General features: G+C 35.2%; 2 non-coding genes across 2 annotated transcripts in view; both read left to right on the top strand.

The window, feature by feature from the left end:
* The first annotated feature begins 6,968 nt into the window (after positions 1 to 6,968).
* On the top strand, positions 6,969 to 8,782 carry LOC129961143 (small subunit ribosomal RNA). The gene has a single exon (XR_008783769.1). It is a non-coding gene; the product is annotated as a small subunit ribosomal RNA (ribosomal RNA).
* A 311-nt stretch (positions 8,783 to 9,093) lies between these two features.
* Positions 9,094 to 9,107, top strand: part of LOC129961151 (5.8S ribosomal RNA) — a 154-nt gene continuing 140 nt past the window's right edge. Inside the window, exon 1 of the ribosomal RNA XR_008783774.1 lies at positions 9,094 to 9,107. This exon is cut by the window's right edge and continues 140 nt beyond it. This is a non-coding gene — a ribosomal RNA (5.8S ribosomal RNA).

The following is a 9,107-nucleotide window of genomic DNA, read 5'->3' as shown; positions in this document are numbered from 1 at the left end:
TGGTTCACTGCACTTAATGGTTTTTGGTGGAGGCAAATCTTGAATAGCTGTTGTTGTGTTGTGATTATTTTGAATTGCATGCTGGTGATTAACTTATTGAAGATTATGTGACATTGAAGTTGATGATTTCTACGTATGAGAAGAAGTTAAATGTTTTTGTTGATTATTATTTCATTTCTGGTAGTCTTTGTTTATATAGATTTTCCATATTTGGATTACTTGGGATATTCAATTTAATTGTTTATAATGTGATTACATCATCCTAGCAAGTGTAGTTGAAGGTGAAAGAGTGTTATTATCTCATCAACAACTTTACTTTGTAAAGATGAAGTCTGAATATTGAATGGGCATTTAGGATTTCCCCCCCCCCCCTTCTGATGGCAGTTATCAATGAGTGAAGGCATGTCAACTGAACTTCATATCCTATTTTTTATGAATGAAATGAAGAAATTTTGAAAAGATATCTACTTTGTTATGCTCTAACATGGAAGAAGAATGTATAGTTATATGAAGCAGTTTTATAGCAGAAAGAAGATGAAGTTTTTGTACAGTGTAAATGACAACAAAAAATCAACCTTTACTTTCAACTGAAGATAAGAGAAGACAAACTGGAACATAGATGTCACTCTTCTGAAATGATGTGTTGATCATTTTCTTCATACAAAGAGATGCTGGAAGACAACATACATGAAAGCTGTTTCAATTTTCATTCAAAGAATTTTAGTGGAAAAGACTTGTTTTGATGAAAATCCATAGGAAGCATTTCTACACTGAGTTTTCGGATAGGAGTTGGACTGATTTCACAATGTTAAATAGCATATTGTTTACTGTGTTAGGTGTTAATTCATTATTTCCATGAATAGTTAATTGTTACTATTTAAATACATGCAATTTATGAATTCTTTAGAGACTAAATGGACAGTATAGTTATGAACACTATTAAATCCATTGTTACATCAACAATGATGCCCAGTAACAATTTATGATTCTATTATTCTTAGCTAACTGTAAGCAACAGTGAATATTGTTCTTAATACTTTTCAACACATTGTTACATCAACAATATTAAAGGCAACAATGAAGAACAAATGATATATGTGAATAATAGTATTAAAATCTCTTCATTAACAAGGTGTTTTGATATTTGCTTCATTGAAGAAGTATCATAATGAGGTAAGTGGATTTAAGTTTATGAATACTGTATTTGACACACTTGTAAACAAAAGAGTGTTTTGAAGATTCCACGACAACATTCAATTAACAGTGTCTGCTCCTTTTTTTTTAGGCCAAGTATGAACTGTAATAGTTTTAAAAATAGTACTTTTATGAATATTTGGGTACACTGCATTCAATATTTTTTTTCACATTAAGGATTTTAAATGAATTTGAATATCTAATACAAACTTGCAATGTTTCTTCGTAGAACATTATTCATCCTTGCATATTCACATACCATTTTTACCAAATTAAATTGATAGCAATTAAAATATATATTAATTACACTTCTTTTCTATATAAGAAATCTGAATTTATTAGTAATTTTTTAGATTACATAACTTTTTTTATGTTTGAACTATGCTTTAGAATAGGATTTCTTCTGTCTCGTTGTACTGAAATGCAGTGTTATTGAATTTTAGACAAAATTTCATAAATATTTTCATAAAAAGTGTTTTTATTTGAAACACACATGCTTTGAAGGAGGATAATAATGATGTTAATGGTTAGAAAAGTTATCATTTTCACATTTGTGAGTAGAGAATTGTTACGAGGATTCCTCGGTGACATTCAAGTTGCAGTGTGCACTACTTATATTTTTAAAAAAATGTAGATATAGTACATCAGAAAATGAATTTTCATTGATAATAAGAGTTTTACTACATTCCAAATTTTATTAACATTATGGATAAGGTAATTTAGTTATTTTCATACAAACATGTCATGTTTCAACACAGAATATTCTTCATCGTTACATATACAAAGATCATTTTCCCCAAATTTAAGAACTACCAATGAAAAAAATGCATTACATATAATTTATGACTTTTTAAAGATTGTTAATTTAATAGTAATTTGAAGTTAATGTATCTTTTTATGTTTAATGCTTTAAAATAATAATGCTAATAGTGTACATGCATTATGTTTACAAATTTAATTGGCTTTGTTGTACTCAACACTGCATTTATTGTATATCAGACAAAATGTGACAAATTTTTACACAAAAATTGTTTAAATTTGAACCAAATGTAGCATTGAAATTGTTATTATAATGTTTGTGTACATGTCAGGGATAATATAAGTCTGTTTGATATCAATGGTTTGTTCCTGAAATGGTGAAGGAAGGATATACCATTCAATATATAATTATGTAACTGTATTTATACATTTATTTTTATAATATAAAAACTTGTATGTGTTCTTTTCTGAATAACAAGTACATTTGACATTATTTAATTGTTATTTACAAGAATAAACCTTACAAGTAACTGTGACAGTTTAATGCGTAAGCTTGTTTCGACAAACAGTATTTACTGAATTATTGAAAATCATAACCTAGCACATTATAAACATTTCACACATCATTAGCATAAAGAAATGACAATTACTATGTTTGTTAATGTTTTTCATTAATTAAAGAATTATCATTTTACATGCAGCTTTATATGTGGTATGCACTTACATGTTTAGCATTCAGATGGTTGTTACAATGTTTGTGTACACATAAGAGACAATTTATGTCTTTTTGATATCAATGATATGTGACAGAAATGATATTGGAAATATAAACCACTCAGTATAAAAGAATGTAACTGTCTTACACGTTAACATTTTTAATATTGAAACTTGTAAGGTCTGTTTCATGCATAACAAGTACATGTGAGACTTTTTGAGTATTCTTTACATTAATAAACTGACATAGTTTAATGTGGACGTTTGTTTACAGAATTAACTGAAATGTTGAAAATAATTGCTTAGTGTTTGTACTTATCTCATTATAAGAATTTCTCACAATGTTTACATTAAAAGAAAGATAACAATTACAATGTTTAACAGAATAATCATTTTATATGCAACTTCATATATAAGTTATATGCTCTTGTTATGTTTATAGTTAACAGTTTATGAGTATTTTACTGCATTTCACATAACACTGGATGTAAAAATGGGTAAATTTCATATAGATTAAAGAATATGCTAACTTAAACATTTGATGAAACATGAGAAGCAATTAATGTCTTCTTATTGTAAACACTGTATGAAGAAAGAAGAATCTTGCAGACATATTGCAATTGTAAAAAACACTCTTAATAACTTCTTCAATTGAATGTTCAAACTTTATGCCTATATATAACACAATGTAAGTAATTGCTAATGTTCCATTTGATACAGTGTTTGCATGAACAATGAATGAAACATTTCACATGAACCAAAGAATGCATTACAACATTAAGAGTGTACAATTGTTTTGTAAGGTAATTTTACACACAGGTTGGACTTTTATAGAAACATATTTATATAACTTGTTTCAACATGTAATAAGCACTTGCATATTGTAGTTTCAAACTATTTTACATGACATTGAACTTTAGAAACAACTTGTAATATGTAGAAACATTTCTCTTTGAGTAAATAAGAAGCTGAACATAGTAATATAGATACTGGATGAAACATTTGAAGAAATCTATGTATTCATTTATTGTATAATGAAGCTATACATTATTTAGAATTGGAAATAACAGTCTTAATAATGTATGGCTCTATTTAACACAATATAAGTATGACATTACACTTCATATAATGTTTATATGAATAAATACAAATAAATTTTACATTAATATTAGATAGAGGTAACAATTTCAGTGTAAGGTGAAATTACACATATACTTTATAGTAAGCATTCTTCATGTTAGTATTATCTATTTATATAATCTGTTTGAACAAGTAATAAACACCTATGAGTAGAATCCACAAACTGTATGTTTGTATTTAACATGAAATAAGTATGTCAATCACATTTTGAACTTTATTAAACATAAACAACTGTAAATATGAGAAAGTTATTGCATTTCACATTGTATTACAAATAAAGAATGGGAACATTTGGCACAGTTTGAAGATGAAGCTTAGTTAAGATGAAACATTCTTTGAATGTAAATGTTGTTTGAAGAAATGGGAACCCACACATAAATTATAGTTGGACAAAGGACTGTAAATCATTTATGTATTGGATGTACAAGCTTTATGCCTGTATTCAACAGAATATAACATAAAATTAAACATTAACAAGAGAATGCTGTACATGAAAACAACATTAATATTAGAAAAGGGTTACATTTACAGTGAAAGTAAACAATATACATTCATTACATTACAGCCAACTTGTTTGAACAAGTAATATGCATCTATAAATTGTATTTACCTGAAGATGAAGATTTCCTTACATTATAAACAACATTTAATAATTAGAACAACCTGTCATATGATGAAACATTTCACACTGATTAAAGATGAAGCTTACAGACATACTGAGTATAATGATATAGATTCTTGATGAAATATTTGAAGAAATTTATGCATTCTTTGATTGTAAATAGTACATGAAGAATCTGCACACAAAATATAGTTGGTAATAACATTTTTATGCAGAAATGTGTTGAATTGAAAATCATATCTATGCAAAGTAACATTACACATTCATTTAAGACTTGAGCTTTCTTTATACAACTGTTACCTCTTCATATCACTTCCTTCCACAAGTAATAAGCACTAATGTGTTGAATATCCAAATTGTATGTTTGAATTTTACATAATATAATGATTTCACTCAACATGAATTATGAAAACAACTAGCAGTATGATTAAACATTTCACAAGTGATTAACCATGAAGCTAAATTTCAAATAAATGAACAATATAATTGATACTAGATGAAACATGAAGGGAGATGAATGTTTATCACTATACACAAAAAAATGCAGTAAGAAATCATACTCTTATGCATTAATAAGTTGAATATACAAGCCATATACTTGTATTTATCACACTATAAGAATATCTTTACATTTAACACAATTTTTACATCAATGAAAGTTTACAATATCAGGAAATATTTTGCATTAGTGAAAGATTCAGCTCATTAATTAACTGAATGAAAACATTCATTCACAAATAATTGATATTGAATGTTACATGAAGGAATACATTTATATTAAAGCTTGCACTCAATTATATGTTCAATTTAACATATTAAAAGATAGTATTTGTGCTTAGCTCAGTATTTAAAGTAGAAATTGTTTGAATTTGAAAGACATTTCATCTTTTATACTCCTTAAAGAATTTAGAAGATACACTACACATTGTATGAAGGAAACTAAACAACTTGTGCATTCATTAACACAATTTGACCTACTTTGAAGTTCGTATGAAGTATACAAGAACATTTACAGCTTTTACTTCACTAATTTGACATTCTTTACACCAAATTGAGTTCTAAATAAGAATTACTTGAAAAAACAAGTGAATTCTTTCTGCGAATGCATATAAATATGAACTTTGCAAGTCATTTAACTTAATTTACTAGAATTAAAGGGCTTGACCTACTTTTAGGTTTGAATCAAGTATTTAACAACATGCGAAGCTTTTATTTCATTATTTTTATAATATTTACACCAAATTGAGTTCTAAATAAGAATACATTCTGCAAATACAGGTATTTAACTTAATTTCAGCGTATTTAAAGCTCTATAAATTTGTATTTGAGTGAATTAACATGTTACTTGACATTTTAAATTCAGAAACAATTTCATAAATATCAACATTTTAATAAAAATTCACAAAAAGTAATTAAAGAAAAGTCAAAATGTAAACATTTTAAGGAAAAACAGAGATGCGCGATTTTCGGCAAAGTCCTAATAGGAGCACGCGATAAGGTGAAATTTTCTACTAAGTCCGACGATGTGAGAAGTCGCGTTTTTCAGCAAAGTCCAAATCAGAACGCGCGATAAGGTGACAGTCGCTTCGCGAGTTTTCCGTCAAAGTCCGACGATGTTAGATTTTCTGCAAAGTCCGATACCGGAGCACGAGAAAGTGAGAAGTCGCTACCCGAGATTTCCTTCTAAATGCAAATAGGGGAGAAGTCGCGATTTTCTTCAAAATCCAATCACCGAGAAGAGCGCTAAATACTACGTCGCACTAGTTTGGCGAAACGGGTTGCCAGTGCACAATTTTTATTATTTTCGCCCGCGGCGGCTTCTTCCGGTCGCCTGGTGGCTGGGCGAAGCGCGCGCCACTCGCGATCACGAGCGGAACGTCGGGGATCGTCCGTAGCCCTATATGAGTAGCAGGTGACTGCTGGAAACAGTGGTCGATCGCGAGACAGAATGCGTTTTAAAAACGCGTCGTAATCTCGCGAACCTGTCTTAGGTCTCGGCAACGGGATTGGGTTGTTAGTACCGGTTGGCTACCTCCGGGAAAGCGGTCCTCTAACGTTGACTGTGGGTCTGTCGTGCCCGATCGGATCGGTTCTCGGTTCTTTATGGGTCGGTCGGACGCTGCCTCCGGGATCGAGGGTGTTATTCTTCTGCTACTAAGGCTGCGATCGGCGGGGAGGTATTCTCCGTCTTTCCGGCCGCTTCCAAACTATCTCAGCCTCTCTGCGAGCGGCTCGGCCCCCGTGCCGTTGACGCGACGAGCAGAACCGTACTTAAAGGAATTGATTGGTTTTCTGCATCTGTGTCCAGCGCACATATCTTCTCGATGCCTCCGCACTCGCCCCGCGGCGTTGAAGCCGTCGGGGAAGTCGTGAGACTATAGAACCTCTGTAGATTGCACGGGGAATACCTACACAAAGAGCGAGATTGACTGAGGGATCCTCCGTAGTCGAGGCGTCCCCCGCGACTGAAATAGTCGCGACTCGTGAAATGTAAGGATTCGGAGTGCATTTTCCGAACGTTCTGATGAACGATGGAAGTTACCTGGTTGATCCTGCCAGTAGTCATATGCTTGTCTCAAAGATTAAGCCATGCATGTCTAAGTACATGCCGTATTAAGGCGAAACCGCGAATGGCTCATTAAATCAGTTATGGTTCCTTGGATCGTACCTTACTACTTGGATAACTGTGGCAATTCTAGAGCTAATACATGCAGCAGAGCTCCGACCTTCGGGAACGAGCGCTTTTATTAGACCAAAACCAATCGGGCCTCGTGTCCGTCTCTTGTGGTGACTCTGTATAACTTTGGGCTGATCGCACGGGCTCGTCCCGGCGACGTATCTTTCAAGTGTCTGCCTTATCAACTGTCGATGGTAGGTTACGCGCCTACCATGGTCGTAACGGGTGACGGGGAATCAGGGTTCGATTCCGGAGAGGGAGCCTGAGAAACGGCTACCACATCCAAGGAAGGCAGCAGGCGCGCAAATTACCCACTCCCAGCACGGGGAGGTAGTGACGAAAAATAACAATACGGGACTCTTTTGAGACCCCGTAATTGGAATGAGTACACTCTAAATCCTTTAACGAGGATCCATTGGAGAGCAAGTCTGGTGCCAGCAGTCGCGGTAATTCCAGCTCCAATAGCGTATATTAAAGTTGTTGCGGTTAAAAAGCTCGTAGTTGGATCTCAGCTCCGGCCGGACGGTCCGCCTACCGGTGGTTACTGTTCGCTGCCGAGCGTTCAGGGGGCTTCTGTCTATGATCTTCACCGGTTGTGGGCGGAGACCCTCACGTTTACTTTGAAAAAATTAGAGTGCTCAAAGCAGGCGCGACGCCTGAATAATTGTGCATGGAATAATGGAATAGGACCTCGGTTCTATTTTGTTGGTTTTCGGAACACGAGGTAATGATTAAGAGGGACAGACGGGGGCATTCGTATTGCGACGCTAGAGGTGAAATTCTTGGACCGTCGCAAGACGAACTACTGCGAAAGCATTTGCCAAGAATGTTTCCATTAATCAAGAACGAAAGTTAGAGGTTCGAAGGCGATCAGATACCGCCCTAGTTCTAACCATAAACGATGCCAGCCAGCGATCCGGCTGTGTTCCTCAAATGACACGCCGGGCAGCTTCCGGGAAACCAAAGCTTTTGGGTTCCGGGGGAAGTATGGTTGCAAAGCTGAAACTTAAAGGAATTGACGGAAGGGCACCACCAGAAATGGAGCCTGCGGCTTAATTTGACTCAACACGGGAAAACTTACCCGGCCCGGACACAGGAAGGATTGACAGATTAAGAGCTCTTTCTTGATTCTGTGGGTGGTGGTGCATGGCCGTTCTTAGTTGGTGGGGCGACTTGTCTGGTTAATTCCGATAACGAACGAGACTCTAGCCTACTAAATAGACGTTCCCATCCTCTTGTAGTGGGACGTTCTTCTTAGAGGGACAAGCGGCGTTTAGCCGCACGAGACAGAGCAATAACAGGTCTGGGATGCCCTTAGATGTCCGGGGCCGCACGCGCGCTACATTGAAGGAATCAGCGTGTGCTTTCCCTGTCCGAAAGGACTGGGTAACCCGTTGAACCTCCTTCGTGCTGGGGATTGGAAAGTGTAATTGATTCCATGAACGAGGAATTCCCAGTAAGCACGAGTCATCAGCTCGTGTTGATTACGTCCCTGCCCTTTGTCCACACCGCCCGTCGCTACTACCGATTGAATGATTTAGTGAGGTCTTCGGACTGGCGCTCGGATTGGCCTTTTGGTCGAGCCGGTGTGCCGGAAAGATGACCAAACTTGATCATTTAGAGGAAGTAAAAGTCGTAACAAGGTTTTCGTAGGTGAACCTGCGAAAGGATCATTAATTATAAACTATTATGTCTAAACGAGGAGCTTTTTTAAGTTCCTTGCCGGTACTGGTTCCCACGCGACTCGGGGAACGAAGTACTAAACTTTGAATTTATGATGCCTACTATGGGTGTGCCTGTTTTATCCCCGGCCCTCGACTTGGGCAAGAGGGGGGTCATAGTTATCTATGGCTAGGCTTGAAGAGATGTGCCTCTGTGCACACCGCCCCGTGGCATCGCTTCCCTCTATGGGGAGTGTCATTGAATAATAAACTCGAACGCACTAACGACCTTTCGGAAACGATTGGCCAATATAAAAAAAAAGTACAACTCTGAGCAGTG

The sequence above is a fragment of the Argiope bruennichi genome, unplaced genomic scaffold (genome assembly GCF_947563725.1).
Source record: "Argiope bruennichi unplaced genomic scaffold, qqArgBrue1.1 scaffold_25, whole genome shotgun sequence".
Classification (NCBI taxonomy): Eukaryota; Metazoa; Arthropoda; class Arachnida; order Araneae; family Araneidae; genus Argiope; species Argiope bruennichi.
The sequence above is the reverse complement of the archived record's forward strand: the minus strand, read 5'-3'. Positions and strand labels throughout refer to the sequence as shown.